The sequence below is a fragment of the Aythya fuligula genome, chromosome 2, assembly GCF_009819795.1.
Source record: "Aythya fuligula isolate bAytFul2 chromosome 2, bAytFul2.pri, whole genome shotgun sequence".
Taxonomy (NCBI): Eukaryota; Metazoa; Chordata; class Aves; order Anseriformes; family Anatidae; genus Aythya; species Aythya fuligula.
Genome location: NC_045560.1, coordinates 133,463,764 through 133,482,028, shown reverse-complemented (window position 1 = coordinate 133,482,028; position 18,265 = coordinate 133,463,764). Strand labels below are relative to the sequence as shown.

Here is an 18,265-nt window from a genome sequence, read left to right as displayed (position 1 = left end):
TAGTCAACATAATTTGCTGATACATGTTCCATGTAGGTCGATTGCCTAAAGGCACTAATGTCAAGGACTAAGACCATTATCAAACTATCAGCAGACTCTAGAGAGAAAGAGCTGTCACAGTATGCCATAAAACTATGTGAGTTTAAATGATGCATTCATACATGATATGTGTTTTATATTACAGTGTGACAGAGACAGAAATCCCTCTTTGCAAAATGTAATCGACCTACCTCACTTACAAAAACACAATCCTTCATCAGGGGGTTTGAGGAAATAAAGTTTATCTTTATAAAAAAAGAGATTGCCATACTAAGTTCAGTTAAAATAACTGGCTAGGACAGGAATATTTACGAACTCTTCCTTATCACTAAACAGTTTTGAAATCAAAGCCCATCCTCTGAACTGCAAATGCCTTACTTCTTACACTATATGGTCATTTAGGTTCTGGAACCTGAGATGGTTCTGCATTTTAAGTTAAATAAGTGACTTGTAGAGTGGAAATAGCAGGAATAATTTCAAGCTAATCTAAATTGGTGTCACCTATCTTTTGAGGAACAGACACATGAAGCAGGGGAAAATAGAGAGGAATACTAAGTGGAAAATGTAGGCAAACTCCTTATTATCGGCATCTCTGTGCTCCACCCTAGCACAACATTATCACTGTAATGTGCAGAATCTTGGTGAAAGCTTTTACTCTCTTCTCCTGCTTTGTTTGAGTAGATATCTGGATTGCCTATTTACCTATTCATTTCATTATAATTCTATTAATGTTACCTTTTCTGTTTTGCAAAAGCTCTTATTTCAGACTCTGTAATCTTCTTTTCTTGAGCAGCTCTGTGAGGTCTCCCATTATCTGTCCTGCACTACCCTGTGTGTGATTTTACTGGGGTAAGAGCAGATGAAGGGGCTTTGGCTTCTACCCCTGTTATCCTTCATGGCCACAACACAGGAATATGCACGAGGATCCCTTTTCTCTGAACAGGTAAAGGTGAAATTCTGAAAGATTAAATTTTTACACTGTTTGCATAACAGTGATGAACCTCAGCTTCTTTTTTTAGACAGAATTTGTTTCTCTGGGAATGAAGAACCTGTTATCCAGTCCAAGAAATGAAATAGTAAATCTGGTTCTAAAAACCCACTTGCTGATAGTGACAGAGTAAATGAGTAATTTTGTGGACCTGGTAATTGAGATGTTGACAAAATACCGTGAATACTTCTGTCACTTAATAGTGTCCTTAGACCATTTTCAATTATAGACCTCATCATCTAAAGCTAATGTGGAAGCAGAAGTACAAGTACGTCTTCCTCATCCTCTAATCTCTACTTCTGACATCCTCATGAAGGCTGCTTCTAGAAAGCCTTCTTTTCCGCATTTACTCATTATAAGAGTCTGTGAATGCACATTTACCTCCAGCCCTGACCCCTCTGAATTTGGCTGCTGGCTGGAATCCTGGCAGCCAGCTACCTGTCAGCAATTTAATGGAAGGATCCTGCCATCATCCATTTCAAGCTCTCTGAGCAGGAAAACGAGATGGGGGTTTCATATTTCAAAGAACAATAGAGCTCAGGGATGTTTTTTTAAATTGAAATTCTGGCTGTGGGAGTCATTAAATATAGTTCTGCTTCTCTTCTAGACTGAGATGAAACAGCACAGGGAATTGGAATATTTGCTCACTTATGGTACATGTGCAATTTTTGCAGATTGGCTGGCTTCACTCTGCAACTTACTATAAAAAGGACATAAAAGTATCATTGACATGTCTGGTTTTGTGCTGAAAAATTCCCAAGCTAAAATATTTTTTTTTTCCCAAACTGTTTCTGAACTTTTTCTCCATTGATATACAGACTCTAAGATGTTTCTTTCTCTGGAGTCTGTTGATAGATGGTTAGAGGAAACAACACCATTTGAAAATAATCTCAGTTTTGACTAAGTGAACAATATTTCATTTGAAAGATCTGGTAGAAAAATCCTTTATTTTCACCATAATCCAGCCTGATACTGATGAAAAAAAAAAAAACATATAAAATTATGGAATATTTAGTAGCTTCCAAGACCACAATCCAGAAATCTTGACTCCAGACTCACTACAGATTTTTCACTAAATTCACCAGACTAAAGTTGCAGGCATTGCCTTTCACCTTAAGGAGTGAAATCATATTACAAAGAAAACTGACCTACTCATGATCTGTAAAAGGGAAAAAGGTTTTATCCTGTTTATCACATCTCAACTCACAAAAACCAAATCCTAAAATATGGAATCAGACAGATCAATGTAGTCAGGTGCACCTAAACTGAAATTCTTGTATACTTTTTTAGGATGCCTGACCAGAAGTTCATGTGCCTGTCTTATCTTCAGTTATAGTGTCTGGACAATGCTAAATTTTTTTGCAGTAAGAAATGTGGAGTATTTGGATATAATTTTACTACTTAAGCTAAAAGCTGTTTGTTAATAGAGGTTAATGTGTTGCATTTAAAATATTAATTTTCCAATTAAACTGTTTAAATGTCATTGGTAGTTAGAGAGAAAGAATTGTTTACTAATAAAATACAAAAAGAGTTTCTATTACTTTCTGGGAGTTTTAAAGTTGTAAATTAGGAATGTGTCTAAATAATTGTGATTTATAAATGTTTACACCATTATTTCTTTGCTTTGAGAGTTATTATTTTTTCAATTAAAACAAAACAAAACACCTGCAAACCAGTGTAATGCTGACTTTTTTTTTTTTTTTTCCCAGATGTCAGAAATAATTCAAATATTAATGGGTAAATATAAAAATAGCAATATATTGCATAACATATCAAAAGAATCCACAGTGTTTTGAGGCATGGGACTGTGAAGTCTGAACAACAATTTGGGGGTGATAAGCCAAAACGGAGTACTCATACCTGTGATCCAGGAAGGAACATACAGAATCATATCATCATGGTGCAGACCCCAAGAGGCCACCTACTCCACTGCACACAGCAAAACTGCATGATAAGAATTCATCAGAACGGTTTGGGGGAGTTTCATCCAATCCACCTGACTGCAAAGGCCCCTGCAACAGAGACACGTCAATCTTTGGTCAGGGACTGACCATTCTTTTTGAGAGGTTTGTGTGAAATATTACCCTATGTAAAGGCCACAATAATTTGTTTTCCAAGCAGCACTGTCTGTGAGTAGTTGTGCAACAGCTGACATGGAAGAAAAGAGTAAAATCTTAATTTAAGCATTTCTAACAATGTATTCTGCTTTTTATTTGAAGTTGTTTTTTTGGTATTGGTAATACTTTGCATTTTCTCACAAAGAAACATCCTCTAGAAACTTCAGAAAAGGCCTCCTAGTATATTTTAGCAAAGAATTTATAGAAAAACTTGGCTTGCTGCAACACACGGAACCATGGAAAGAGCTCCCAGCAATCACAGAGACATTTATGACCAAATACAGCAGATCCAACATGCTTGAAGCTCAGATGCCTCCTGACAGCATGACTCATTCAAGGTAGGCAAGCTTTAGAGGAGTCATTCACATGAATAACTAAGCCTTTGCAGTGAAGACACACACGTAGAAAAACTTCCCTTTACAGAAAATTCCAATATCATAGCCAGTGTAGAGAAATCCAAAGATTTCAAGAATTCTACCCATGAGAAAATCAGTATTTCTACAGTGCCCAAGATTTCCATTAAAATTTCAAGATGAAAAAATCCTAAAACTTATTTGCAATGTTGAGCCCTCACATTCTTTTGAGCTCGAGGTTCACTTTGCTCTGAACCACATCTGTGGCCAAGTGGGCAGATCAGAGTTTTGTTATCTCTAACACTTCTAAAAATCCGCTTTTAGAAATGCTGAATGACCTGCTAAGGAGCAGTTAGCAGGTCCTATTGTTCTTTGTAGTTCTTTGTAATAAAAGCATAATAAATGCTCTCTTTCTGAGATACTGTGTACAGAGTAGCAGCTGGATAGAAGATGAGAGCTGCTACTGGAGCAACGCCATCCATGCAGCGTGAGAAAGTAGACTTGGCAACTGACTTTGGCTGTACCAAGTGGGTCCCACTGGCAGATGAAACTTTAGCAAGCTGTCTGTTATCTTATTATGCATCTGTTCTCCTCATACTTTATGAAGACACTCAGGGCACTGGTTGGTCTGACAGTGGTATGGGATTCAAGCTAAATTACACCCTACCAGTACTGTGTATGCTGAAATAATAATAGTTCTCCTATTATGAGATTATTATGAGATTTAAATTTATGCATTATTAGAATTTGCTTTTCAGATAATGTTGCTGTTTTAATGGCTTCACTGAGTAGTTTTCATTTACTTTTCTAGTCTTAAACATAATTATATAGCATAAACAATAAGAATGGCCCTGATAATGAAAGCTTTGCAGTACTTACTGTCCAAAAATTTTTACATTTTGAGAAGGTACTGCTTTTAATGAAATTTTTAGTGTTTATTCCTTTTTTTTTTTTTTTTTCCTTAATGTCTGTGCTGCTATTAAAGCTTAATAGGTTTATTTTCTGAGTCAATAATCCACTTTTGCACTTCTTGTGAGGTCGTCTACTAAGTAAACCTATTTGCATTAAAGATGGTGACATTTTAACAAAGATTGGCTGCAAGATTTGTTCAGTACTTTTGCCAAACTGTATGTGCAGATAGAAGAATTCTTAAAAATGCCTTGTAAAATTTTTGTTTTTGGTGCCACGGGCACCTCTCCAGCTGTTCTTTCCGCTGTTGCAGTGAAGCAAGCCCATTGGTTTGTAGCTTAGTCTCACTTACTTGGAGAAATCAAGATATCCTTGCAGCCATAGATTGTAGGGGTGAAATTTGTGTTATTGACCACTGCCACTACTCCTTTCAGCTTCGTTCTTCACCGTTGTAGTTATATCCCTCTGCATCTTTTATAGAGCACTGGACCGCCCTCAGCCCATCTAAACAGATACCTTTTCTGTGGTTGCTTCAGACTTCAAAGTGCCTGATGCTCATTCCTCCTCAGTGAGTGATTACAGTCAGGTCTGGGAAGTGGCATTTACCCTCACCATATGACCCAATGTACAATCCATTCTTGAAGTGTCAACTCGAGCACATTGCACACTGTTTGAAACAACCAAAGGTCAGTTCACTCCTGGCTGCTCTGTGTATTGTTTTGGCTGTGACCAAAATCATTTCTGGACTGTCTGTTTCCTGGGAGTGAGAAGGATTTACCATTATGCATGTCAGGGTGTGCTGCCAAAAGAATATTAACTGGTCTTGAAGTGGTGCCACAGAGCATGGAAATGAGCCAGGGGGTCAGCTGGCAAGTACTGGACCCTCCACGTACAACATATAAAAACTTCCATGTGAAAGCCTGAGAAGAGGGCAGGAAGAGGTGGAGAAGACATCCATCAAACCAAGAGCAGGCGACAGTGCTCAGGGAAAACGGTGGCAGTGAAAGGGAGCAGAGCCCAACATTTTCTGTTGGAAAGTTCAGGAAACAGCTGCTGCCTGAAAAGGAATGAGTCACCAGCAGCATAACACTGATACATGCATGGTAGAGGTGTGCATGCAAAGTAGTTGTGGTACAATGGGTCTCTAAGGACAGCCAGTGTGGCCTCTTTCCTTAACGTGACCAAAGCTAGCATGACCTATTATTTCTGAGGTAATATCAGGAAAATGGGTCAGCTGTCTGTAGGCATGATGCATTGTCCTCATTGGCCATAGATAGGATGTATAGACAGAAAGAACTCCCTCTGATGACAGAAATTCACCATTAATTATTATTATTATTATTATTATTATTATTATTATTATTACTTTTTTTTGGACAGGACGTTGAAATAATAAATAACACAAATTTGATATTTTAAAGATCAAATGTATGGAAAAAGAGTGGTTCGCATTTTGTCAAACACAAGGGAAGATACTGTATGTGAATTATTTAGAGAAGATTATAACTGAGTATACAATGGATCTGTGGGTCTATGGATCCTTCATTGAACAGTGACAGGCTGATATGGATGAGACCTGTCCAAAATTATCAGAGTCCAGGCTAGATGGGGCAAATGTTTATTAAGAAAGTCGCCTGAGACCAGGGCAAGTGGACAAGGCAAAAAAGCTGAAGGTGGCAGATGAGCTGTCTGGCCAGTGGACTGGTACGTGCATTTTAGTCAAAGGTACTATGTCTCTTGATTGCCTGTGGGGCCAGAAGTGCTTTCTGGTTTCTGAGGAGAATATCATAGTGGCTGGCATCTGGGGTGTGAATGAGGATGTTAAGATTTCTAAAGTCAGTTGCGTTGAAAAGATCAGGGAGTAGCAACTTGCAGCTTGAAATCTTATTGTGTAAAAAGCACACAAAACAACGTGAAATTTATACTGTGAACTTGGGGGGGATTTTAGGATAGGGCTTCATGTCTTACTGGATGAATAATCACCTCAAAGCAAATCACTGGAGTAAGTAGACACCCTACCAGGAACAGGAAAAGGTCCTGCTCAGCAAAGCAATTATGTTCAAGAGATCAAGAAGTATGGGGATAATGTGAGACATGCCAAGAGTCAGTCTGAGCCAGACTTTACAAAGGAAATTAAACAAATAGCAAAAGGTTACTCAGCTGTATAAATAAAAAGAACACAGGAAAGCGTAAGTGAGTCCACTATGTAGTAATGACAGAGAGGAGATTAAAGATAATTCTAGGCATATTCCCAAAAGTAAATGAAATGCAAAGTACAAACTGATGCCCTTGGAGCCTAATAAGAGGAATTTCTTCCATACTATGGAGTTCATTAGTTGGTGTAGGTAGAAGAGTCAAAAACCTGATGTATTTGCCCACAATAGTCAATGTAAGTCTTGCATGGACTCCAGCGAGGTACATATCAATCATTAGTAACTAATGTGTTACCAGAACACACAAAGAGCTGAGTAATATTAATATGAAAAGCCATCATCAGTTCTGCAGATAAATGACTCAATTGCACTTGTGTGGAAAGAAAAGAAACAATGGGTTTGAGGGGCATTAACTACATGTGTACAGTACCTTTGATAAATTTGGCAAACTACAGCTATTTAGGTGAATGAATAAATAAGCACTTGCTATGTACCTAAAATAACGTGTACGTTCTGGACTTGTATCTCTACTTTCACCTCTGGTTGCTGTTAATCTGACAATGTTGTTACATGGCAGATATAGATGTGAAGCTTGACAAAGTGTTCTACTTTACTGAGTTTGTAGTATTTTACAGGGGGTGACAGCAGTTACATTTCCAATATCCAGCATCAAATAGGTCTAAAGTATTATCTATCTCACTTAGTCAGTGCTTGCTAATTCTCTCCTGCAGTTTTCCAATTGCATGGATACTGAATTGACATAATCAAGTTTTGCTCTCTTGTAACACACTTCAGATGGCAGCAGCTTTCAGTGCTGAATCAAGTCCTTTTTTCTGTAGCTAGTTTGAAATGAACACTGATAAAATTGATACTCCCACAGATGCCTCAATGCAATTGAAATGAAGATGGTATAAATGAGTGGACAGCAACTGAAATATTATTTCAAGGCCTAGGTAGCTCTCATTTGAGGAAGTCTAGCTTTCAATGGGTAAAATGAATAATTCTGATAGCTTTTCAATAAAGACATATGCACCTGAGAATTTGAGAAACTGAACTCAGATATTCTGAGATTCACTGCAGTATTTTATCCACAAGAAATTTCTTTCTCTCCAATAATGGAGAATGTAAAATTCTAGTTTTTGATAGGAAAAAGTTGCAGGATAAGATGTTTTAGTGTTTATGTTAAAGTTCATGAACTGAATTCATGAAATTATTTATCAACATTTAACATCTTAATGGCATAGTACATAAAGTATTGAGTCCTAAGAAATATTGATGTCCCAGTAAAGATAGAACAGAAAATAATATTAGAATATAAATTCATTCCAAAGACGTGATTTTATTGGTATTTTTAAGGCAGTTTATGTTCAATGTGAATTTATTCAGTGTTTTCTTTCTTTCCTTTTTTTTTTTTTTTTTTTTTTTTTTTTCTTTTTCTCTGATTAATGAAAGATTAATGAAATAAAGACAGGCCTGCTAAAATTATGATTGTTCAATAATGTCCATCGTGGTGTAGGCATATAGACACGAATAGTTTTATTCACATGAACTGTAATTGTTAACTTGATTGAGAAACTTGTTGATTTAAGGCAGCCAGATATACATTTACTCAGTTAGTCCTTATGTAAGTACTTCTAAAGATAAAATTCATTCTAGTATTAGTACAAATTAATTCATATACTGTTTCTAAAGCCAAGTTATTGTGCTAGGTTATATGAACCTAATGCTTGATTTTTCTTTACATTTATGAGGGCCACTTTGTAATCTTTCCTCATGCAGCTTGTTCCTACTCGTCTTAATGATATTATTATTTTTTTTCCTACTCCTGACCTCTCGGATGCTCTGCTATTTGTAAAACCTTTTCTGTAATCATTATTTATCAAACAGTATTTAGTAACCATTTTTCATTGCTTTTGTATAACTGTACACATCACTGGAAGAAGTGTTTAATGGAATAAAATTCATTCCTGTCTTAAGGGCAGTATAAACAGAGAACTTTCACAAGAATGTATTTCATTTTGGAAAAAAAATATAATAAAAAAATAGGCTTAATAGCCTTTCTAAAATCAGAAAAGTAACAAGCAATAAATGCTCTTTTACTTTTTATAGTCCTCCTTAGTTCTATTATCTGCTAACTCTCCGGTTGTTTTTTATTTAAAATTTAGAGTAGAGCAGAAACAAATATCTGGAAGTCAAAAATAATTCTAGAGTTGGTTAAAAAAAAACTGTTGTTGCAGCTATTTCATTTGTAGAGGAATGGAACTGCTGAAACCTGCAGCAGTGTATGATAATGTCTGCATTTCATCTCCTGTTTTAAGTGCAGAGCCAGTGGCAATGGTTCGTTTGTCTCTGCTCTCTTTCATAGGAAACTCTGTTAGAGTCTGTGTTTTCAGACAGCGAGTCACCCCTGGCCATGTGAAAGCAGTGTCTTCATTCTTTCTTTTGAATGTTGACTTGTCCAAGCTGTGGAAGATGAACCACACCTTCCTCCTAGCTTGTGTAACTTTCTGTCCATTTTTTTTGGTAGTACTTCAGTACACACTGCACCTGTGTTTCTCTTGTACTTCATAAGCCAGTCAGCAGATGCTGAATGCAACAGAATGATGACAAGGACTGGAAACTGTGAAATAATTTGCAGGGAGTGGTATGTCAGATTTTCCATTCCACAGCAATGGGAAAAGGCTGAACACAAATATTAAGAGTTTTAGAGTATGAAGCACCTGTTAACAGCTGCTGCTCTGGCTTGAGGTTGCAGCCTCACAATGCTGACGAATCACTGGTTTGTGTTCCTGGTGCCCACCAACTTGCTGCAATAAGCTGTACTTCAGGCACTGTGCATGTTTGCACTGAGACAGAAATATTTCAGCACCCTGCATGTTAGAAATATAGAGACACATTCATCTTTGTTTTGTGATGTGATTGCTTTTTGTGTTAAGAAATCTAACACCTATAGTTATGTTTCAAGGAAATGAATTAGAAGTAACTTTCAAAAATGCAATCAACACGCGTACCTGCTTTTATTATTCCTTGTCATTGTAAAAAGAAGTGTTGCTTCCATCAAGGGATCCACCTTCCAGAGTATATTACTGACTATAGCTATAATATCTCCTCTAAGTTATTGTCTAAGGTACATCCCCAGGGTGAAGTGGTCAGTGGTGCATGGTGGTCATTGACCACATACATGATCAGTGGTGGAGAGGTCCCCAACCATGGTAGTAGCATCCCTTGCTCCCTTCTCTCCAGCCCCTGTTCCCCTGAGTCCTTGCATTGCCTTAGTTCCTCTCAGTCACTAGCTTGAATTTTACCTGTAATTTAGGGCAGTGTTCAAACCTTTCTGTAGTGTAGTTTAATTCTTATTGTACTTGTTTCTATTTTTATTATTTAGCATTTAAATTTACTTCCTTTTCCAGGACTCTCCTTACTTACATGTATATGGCTTCTACAGCTATGCCATCTGGCTTAATGTCATTTTACACCTAAGTCATCAAGCCTGGTTCAAGAAAAATGCTTGGAGAAACTTCAAAACTTCATCTTTGCCAAGTCTCTGTGCTAGAAATTTGAATTCAAGTGCTTAGATTTTTATGCTGGCTCCATAGCCATCAAAGAACTCATTCAACTTGTGATCAGGAATCCAATCTCAAACCTCTCCTGTGCAATGCAGTGCACAGCTCTTTAAAAAATGAAGGATTCTAACAAGCTCTAAGACACTATTATCTCCAGTCAATAATCTAGCTAGCACTGGCAACATACATAGATCAGTCTTGGAGTTCAAGGGACAAGGAGCAAAAAGGTGTTAACAACTCCACAGCCCAAAATAGTGTGAACTGCAAAGCTGCATAGAGGGTTGGCATCCAGCCACTATATCTATTCAGTGAGTTTCATTCTTCCTTTCTGCTGGGTGATCTAGTTGCTCCACCAAATGAACAGCTTCACCTTGTTTCTGCAAGGAATTTTTTCCATTGTCAGGCTCTGCAGAGTGGCCTTCAAGACCACACCATTGCTTGCTGTTACCAATTTCATTCATTTAAGTCAATAATATGTTTAAATCTTTACTTGTCAAAAGGTTTCTTAAAGTCATATGTGATGACTTCCTACTGGAAAAGCTAAGTCAATAAAGATGTATTGAAGTACTGAGAGAAGGAAGACTACATAAAAGCACATAAATGAAAATATAATATTACAAAGTACTATACATGTACATGTATCTCTAATACTCGTGTACCACAAAAATATTTAATCTTGTAGTAAAGTATTTGAAATATGTCCTGGGACATCTACCAAAAGATTGCTTGGCAATGAACAGGCAAAAGAAAGGCAGTTAAAATTTCATGCTCATTCAAGAAATTATAAAATTAGTTCTTCTGAATGTTTTAACTGTAGAAATATTTTATTAGTATATAGTTCTATTAGTATATATATTCTGCAGAGAATATGAGATTAATTTTAGGAAGGCATAAAAGCTAATGGATGCACGTGATATATTTGGAAAAGAAATAACCAGAAAGTGAAGATATATGGGTTATGTTCCTGATTCTGGGATAACTATGCATATTGTGTAGCCATTTGTTTATCCATTGAATTCCCTGGGTTTCAATGCAATGACTTACCGAAAGAAAAGTTTTTCCATTTAACCTGAGGAAATACATCAGATTTTGGGTTGGAACTTCTGTTAGTTTTTGACTATCAGATTTTAAAATAGGAATATCTTTCTTCCTTTTCTATGTCAAGACAGAACACATTTACTATTTTAGAAGTAAATTCTTGCAGAAATGCTGTTTTTATGCACTACTGCATGAAAGGTGCAATTTGTTTGGGTAGTACTTGAGAAGTCAGGTTTTATGTGTTAATTGTGTTAATTGCTAACAGTAAAATGTGTTATAGATAGGTTTTATGTGTTTATTTATTTATTTATTTACTTCTCAGGTTATGCTAGCTCTAACAAAGAACATCTACTCTTTTGGTGTTGTAGCACACAGTCAGTCAACCAGACTTGCTTGTCCTGCCTTACCAACAGATGTTTTAGTTCATTTCCTCATGAACATTGTCTCATATAACTTGAGAATGATACGAACAACAGCATGAGTAGAACCAAATAAAAAAAACCTTATGAGCTACCTAATGTGAATTATATTTAGAAAAAAAAATGTGAGAAAGAGAAAGAAGGTGGAAGATAATGACAACAACCTTGGAAATCTTTTCACAAAAAAGAAGTACCTGTATCACAGAATCACAGAATCACAGAATCATCTAGGTTGGAAGAGACCTGCAGGATCATCTAGTCCAACCTCTGACCTAACACTAAGAAGTCCTGCACTAAACCATATCCCTAAGCTCTACATCTAAACGTCTTTTAAAGGCCTCCAGGGATGGTGACTCAACCACTTCCCTGGGCAGCCCATTCCAATGCCTAACAACCCTTTCAGTAAAGAATTTATTTCTAACATCTAACCTAAAACTCCCCTGGCGCAACTTTAGCCCATTCCCCCTCGTCCTGTCACCAGGCACATGGGAGAACAGACCAACCCCACCTTGCTACAGCCTCCTTTAACGTACTTATAAAGAGCGATAAGGTTGCCCCTGAGCCTCCTCTTCTCCAGGCTGAACAGTCCCCAGCTCCCTCAGCCACTTCTCGTAAGACTTGTTCTCCAGACCCCTCACCAGCTTCATTGCCCTTCTCTGGACTCTCTTGAGCACCTCGATGTCCTTCTTGTAGTGAGGGGCCCAAAAACTGAACACAGTACTCGAGGTGGTGGCCTCACCAGAGCTGAGTACAGGGGGACAATCACTTCCCTAGACCTGCTGGCCACACTGCTTTTGCAATCTACTGTATGCAGTCTAGATGTTTTGCAACCACTATATGCAATCTAGATGTCAAAAAAGAAGTGCTAGAGGTGGGCCATCCATCCTTCTCTGCAGGGCTGGCTCTTGCCCACTCATGTGGGCATGAGTGTGAGTTTGTGACCCATGGAAAATGATCTCTCTCTCACTTCAGGTCTGGCTGTGACTGCAGTCACTTTATATGCTCTAAGAGTGGGCAGCAGTGAAGAAGAATTATTATTTCTGTTCTACAGGTCAGGCTTCTAGTGACATCCTGAAATGTGTTAAGCTATATGATAACCATGAAGGTAAGTCCTTCAAAACCAGACTGAGATCTAAATTGTTCAGTCAAATGGAAATGTTCCTTTTTTTTTTTATTATTATTTATTTTTTTTTTAATTTTTATGAAGTCTGGAGAATGTCCTGGGGAAAATGTGTTCTGGTCTGGGGGAGGGCTCTGATGTGGAGTTATTAAAATATAAGTGGAGTTATTAAAAATATTGTGTTTTGCTTTTGGATCAAATCTTCATGAACAGACATATTTTACCTTATTAATGATCCCGTATTAGAAAAATAGATCAAGCTCTTAATAAGGGTCTTATGACAGATTCTTCGTTCACTGTATTTCAGCTAAAATGTTAAGCCTTGTGTCTTTTTATAGATTTTATAGCTCCTAGTTAAAGATACATATGCCACTTCCTTCAACCATAAGTGAGAAAAATGAACAGTATAAAAAATGCTTTATGGCTACAAATCCTCAAATAGCTGACATTTTACACTTCTAGAAAGAAAGAAGAGGGCCACTTTCAGCTCACAGGTCAGCAGACTAAACTGAGATACTCTGTCAGAGAGTATTGTGCACAGAAGCACCAAGGGGAAGACTTACAAAGGAAACACTCACCTGTACAGAGTGCTGCACTTAAATCACCTTTCAGATCAGATCAAATTCAGTCTGAGTGTAGTTCCTGATTCAGTCTCCTCCCTTGGGGGAGATAGGTCCAGTTCTTACACTTGCACTTTCAGATGAGTGAACTTGAGGAATTAATAGGTCGTTATAATTTCTTTTCTAGGTGGAAAGCTTGCACTTCAGCTTGGCAAGCTTGCATGCTGAACAATCACAAGAAAAGAGCCAGTCTGAAACTTTTAGGTATGTAGTTCTGACCATCTGAGGAAGGCTTTTCCTTAGAGGCATCAAATCTTTGGTTTTATTCCATGCTGTTCCTAAATTCTCATCCACCTCACTGGAAAAGAGCATACAAATTATGCAGTCATAAACCCACTTATATTTGGCTGAAAATAATTATTCACAGCAAATTAATGGCCATTAGAGTCATTTAGTCCACAAAACATTTTTAGGGTTCAATAATTTTTTTGTATCTCTCAAGCTTACTGTCCCAAAATTAAAATAACTAATCTTCATTATAATGCTACCCATAAAATGAGAACATAACGTTTGGTTTGTCTGGGAAATTGTTAAAATGTAATGAAATGATACATAGGCTAAGGCTGGCCTTTTATTTCTGATGATATGTACAAATCATTCCAGCTCCATCTTATGCTTCTTGATTAACAGAAGCAGTTTACTACTATACTAATAGATACCATTTATTTCATCTGCTGGAAGCAAAGAGATTAGGCATCCTTCAAATTTTCTTACCTTGAATAAGCCCTTATTTTGTTGCTACAGTTCCAGAATTATGTCATGTTAGGAAATTGAAGAAATACTCTCAAAAGAAACAACAAACCACCACTGCAAATAATAATAAAAAAATACAGTTTGTTAGGTATTTAGGACTCCAGTCTTAAGACATTCATTGTTTTGCTCCTACCTTTTCCCAGGGAGTTGGTTTGTCCAAGGAAAGTGTCTGGCCCCCTCTGGAAGCACCTGGTTTCACTTCTTCATTCCATGTATTCTTTCAATTGTAATTAAGGTCTGGAAGTGATTTTGTCCTCATTTTACAATGACAAACTGGGGTTCGGGGAGAGCAAACGATCAACTGAAATAACAGGTTCTGCTGCAAAACAAGGGCTTGAACTCTACTGTAAAAGATCTAAAGTCTACATACTGGATTAACCTTAAAATAGCTCAGTTGTCTCTAACTAGGATAAATATGATAAATTTATCATACTACTGCCAGCAGGTACCATCATCTGAAAGGAAGATAACAACTATAGGATAAGATGCATTGGTATTCAGCAGTGCTGGTAATGATTAATTTTATGCTTGTACTGCTTTATATGTATAGGCAGATATTTATTATGCAGTGTTTTTTAACACATCACAAAATCCTTGGTCTGAGAGTTTCAGGTTTCATGGTCTATCTCCCTGTTCCAAAGCAGAGTTAACTGCAATTGTACTATCTCTAGATAAACATTCACATCAGGCTGTGCAAATTCCACAGCATTTCCAGTAAACCATCCCAGTAACCTTTACATTACAAAGGTTTTCACACAATCACAGAATGTTTGAGGTTGGAAGGGACCCCTGGAGATCATCTGGTCCAACTGCCCTGCCAAGCAGGGTCACCTAGCATATGCTGCACAAGATACAGTTTCTGGTATCTAACCTGAACCTTCTTCACTGTCTTTTAAGGTTCCCCTATTTATTGTGAACATGAAGAATATTTAATCTCTCTCTTGATATGAAATGTTGTGTACTATTAACTGCCATGTTCTCCTTCCATACTTTTTTTCTTTGGGTGAGACAACCCAAATTAATTCAACTTTTAGCACCTAAACACCTAATAAGTCCTGGTTTTCTTCTTTTTTTTTTTTTTTTTTTTTTTCATTTTTTTTTCTTTTTTCCTTTTTCCCTCCACATCCTTCTTGAAATGTTCAACACAAATTACTCCAGGTGAGATCTGGGCAGAAATAGGTAAAGAGGAAGGACCTCACACACTGATCATAAGAAACTGCTCACTACAGAAAATTATCTGTTTATCTATATAGATATTATTTTTTTCCTGCCTACTACTTTTGCTGTTTTGAAAACCAGCCTATAAATGCTGGTGCATGACAGAAAACTTTGAAAATTTGGGGAGATGGGAGTTTGTGAGGAGAAAAAGTCACTTGTGTATCATTTATTTACATGGTTGGGTGGGTCCTGCTCACATTTTTATTGGCGTTTAAGCCAATGTTTTCACAAATACATCTTTGTTTCCAAGGCTTCAAGCAATTTGAAATTAGCCTCTGTGACTGCTAGGTCTGGAAGCTAACCAAGAAAATCGTTCTTTTAAAAAATCTAATAATGAAATGGAACCTAGAGTACCAGGAATATTTTATACATGTTAAATGCTGTGTTATTTATCTTCATGGCTACTATACACTGTTTTTGTTATCCTTGTCACTGTTGCAAAGATAAATGTCTCTGCATAATAATTCATTATGTATTCTTTCTCTAGGTCTACCTTATATAAATAGGGATGCCACTGCTGAGGCAAGACAGTTTGTGAATGGTTGCCCATTTTGTTAGAAAACTGCAGGCAGAGGATGTCTGTGACCAAAATCCACAAGGTGAAAGCTAAGGGCCAGAAATATATCTAATCTGGAATCCAGAGGAGCTCAAAACACTTGGCTCTTGCAGCCTAATAATGATTAAATGAACCAAGGTGGGGCACTGAACTTCACTATTCCCTTGTGATTATTGTGGTTAATGATCTATTGTCATATATTTAGTCATGGATGTTCTTTATAGTCTGATTAGAATTGTTTCCAGTGCAGAACAATGCCAAAGAAAATACCAAATATGTAGCAACAGCTCTTTGACGCTACACCAGAAGCTTAAGGTGTTGGGAATGGAAAGGAAGAGTGACAGTCCAGTTACTGGAAAGACAAGCTCTCTCTCTGAAGACACAAGAATGGAGCCAACTCCTTTGGTGATAAGTGAACCAAGTTAACAAGAAGATGGACACGAGCTATAGAGAATGAAAAGCAGAAAGTACACTGTACTCTAAGACAAAAGACTTGAAATTTCCTCAAGGTATAAGTAGATATATGCATATCACACATGTTAATAATAAAGGTAAAATATGATTTTAAATTCACATAATAAATACTGCAAATCTCAGGTTTTTTAATTATTATTTTTTATATCTTTAATATTATCATGATGAACCAGCAGCTGTTCCAAGATTTCATGCATTTTCTAAAATCTCTGATGAACGTGTATGCATATAGGAGCTTAAGTGCTTGTAATCAGACATTATCATCTCCTAATGGTTTTATATTCAGGCAGCTAATCCTACAGTTTCTAATTAAGACAAAAAAGAAGTGCTTTGGCTTGCAAAATTTCAGCATATTCTAATTTTTCAAGAAAGAAAATGCTAAATTGGGAAACAGACATTAGTTTGGAGGGTGAAACTATGTGAACTGATCAATGTCTTGAAAATCCTGTACAGAAATATGGGACCTGTATATATTGAACATAGTTCTCATGTAAAAAACTTCAGACAAAAACATTTTTGCATATTCTAGTTTCATGCAAGAAGTCAAACAAATAACATTTTTTCTGTCTTAACTTTAGACAGTCCCTCTAACTGTATAGAATTATTGTTCAAATGCATATTAAAGGGAGAGATACACCACATGAGTACTGCCATGATATATTCAGTATAGCTCTGAGGCTTTTATTCTCTGTTACCTAAAATAGTAAGTTAGAATGTATATTAACACAGTTTTGATGGAAAAAAAAAAAAAAAAAAAAAAAAAGAAAACGCTCTAGAAAACAACAATTTATTCAGAAGAATTACAGATCTAATATTCTTAGTGCTGTTCAGATGGCTATGGTGTGTGTACCCAGTGTACTTTAATCACAGGAACACAGAATGGTTTGAGGTCGGAAGGGACCTCTAGATGTCCAACCCCTCTGTTCAAGCAGGGACAGCTAGATCTGCTTGCCCAAGACCATGTCCAGGCGGCTGTTGAAGATCTCCAAGGAGGGAGACTCCACAGCCTCTTTGGACAGCATGTGACAGTGCTCCATCACTCGTAAGTGCATCTGGTGTTCAAAGGGAGCCTTACGTGTGACAGTTTGTGTCCATTGCCTCTTGTCCTGGCACAGGACACCCACTGAAAAGAGCCTGGCTCTGTCCAATTTGTACCTCCCTTCAGATATTTATAGACATTGATAGCATTCCTCCCAAGCCTCCTCTTCTCCAGTCTGAACTGCTCTTTCAGCTTCTCCTCATGGGAGAGCTGTTCCAGTCCCTTAATCACCTTCATTCCACTGGACTTTATCCAGTACATGTCTCTCTTGTACGGAGGCACCCAGAACTGGACCCAGGACACAAGTGTGGCCTCATCAGCACAAGTATAAAAAAAACATCACTTCTCTTGACCTTCTGGTGATACTTTGCCTTATGTAGCCAAGAATACTGTTAACCTTCCTAGTAGTAAGGCTATATTGCTACCTCACATTCAACTTGGCATCCACCAGGAGCCCCCAGGTCCTTTTCTGTAGAGCTGCTTTCCAGCTGGGTGGCCCCCAACATAGTGTGTGGGATTGTTCCTCCCTAAGTGCAGAACTTTGCACTTGTCCTTGCTGAACCTCAAGAGTTTTCTGTCAGCCCACCTCTCCAGCCTGACAAGGTCATACTGGATGGCAGCCTGGCCCTCTGGTGAATCAGCCACTCCCCCCAGTTTTGTGTTATCTGCTAATTTTCTGAGGATGCACTCTACCCCGTCATCCAGATCATTAACAAAGATGTCAAACAGTACTGGAACAAGTATTGATGCCTGGGGTACTCTGCTCATTACTGGTCTCCCACTAGACTTTGCACCACTGAACACTATCCTCTGGGTCTGTCCATTCAGACAGTTTTCAGTCCACCTCACTGCCTGCTCGTCCAGCCCATACTTCAGCAGCTTCTCCATAAGGTTCTTACAGGGAGC

The 18,265-nt window shown here is 37.6% G+C and overlaps 1 long non-coding RNA gene across 1 annotated transcript; it reads left to right on the top strand.

The window, feature by feature from the left end:
- Positions 1–838: 838 nt before the first annotated feature.
- Positions 839–3,220, top strand: LOC116486722. The gene is made up of 2 exons (XR_004252986.1): positions 839–982; positions 2,737–3,220. It is a non-coding gene; the product is annotated as an uncharacterized LOC116486722 (long non-coding RNA).
- Positions 3,221–18,265: the final 15,045 nt, after the last annotated feature.